Here is a 903-nt window from a genome sequence, read left to right on the forward strand (position 1 = left end):
TCTATAAAACGATATGTCAGACTTGGATAGTGTTTTTATATTATGCTCACTAGAGTACTGGGTTCCTTGGTTTTAAAACTTGAAATGAGTTGAAGAGCGAAGTTGGCTGCTGAATGATGTTTGGATTTTGGAACCATTTGTGTACTCCATATTATTTATACACTATTTATATCTTGAACATACATCTTATTTTTGTTTTCCACTTTATTATTCCAAAATTCAATTTTTTATCATTAATATTTCACCCATCATCTTAAAGTTTGCCCCTTTTGAAGGGAAATTACCTTAACAATAACCCACTGTGAGCTCTAAGTGTTCAATAAAACATTTTTTTTTCTTCAAATTTAGTTTGAAATATCTGGTTTAGTAATGTGTTCTCAGAATCCAGTACTGCATGAATAAAACTATCTGAACTGCTGTAAATGCAGTAGTTATTTCATGATTTATACATTGCCTCTGGAACTTAGAGGATTCCTATTTTCATATGTTAGTGTTTTTTCTCTCTCTAAAGCTAGGCTAAATCATTCTTAATGCGCTATCGCTATTTACATTTTTTTATTTTTTTAGAACATTTTGGCATATGTTGAGTTTTTCTACAGTTGTATAACTTTTAAGTCCCTTTGACTGCAAACTGGATTATCGGTGCAATTTGACATTTTCACAAAACTAACAGCCAAGCATGTATTTTTAGGAATTATTTATTGTAGTTAGTGCTAAAATTACACCCATTTGCATATAGCCTTATTCTGGGTTTTATATCTGTGTTCATATATTATATCATGTAGATTTCGGTTTTCCAGGCAGCTCTTTTTGATTGATACACTGGGTTTCTAAGTTCTTTTGTATACCTGTTTTTAATCTTTATTATATGAAGCCAGTAGTTATTGCAGCACTTTATACTGT

This window comes from Sceloporus occidentalis, unplaced genomic scaffold (assembly GCF_023333645.1).
Source record: "Sceloporus occidentalis isolate IW3139 unplaced genomic scaffold, rSceOcc1.0.p SCAF_28, whole genome shotgun sequence".
NCBI classification, from domain to species: Eukaryota; Metazoa; Chordata; class Lepidosauria; order Squamata; family Phrynosomatidae; genus Sceloporus; species Sceloporus occidentalis.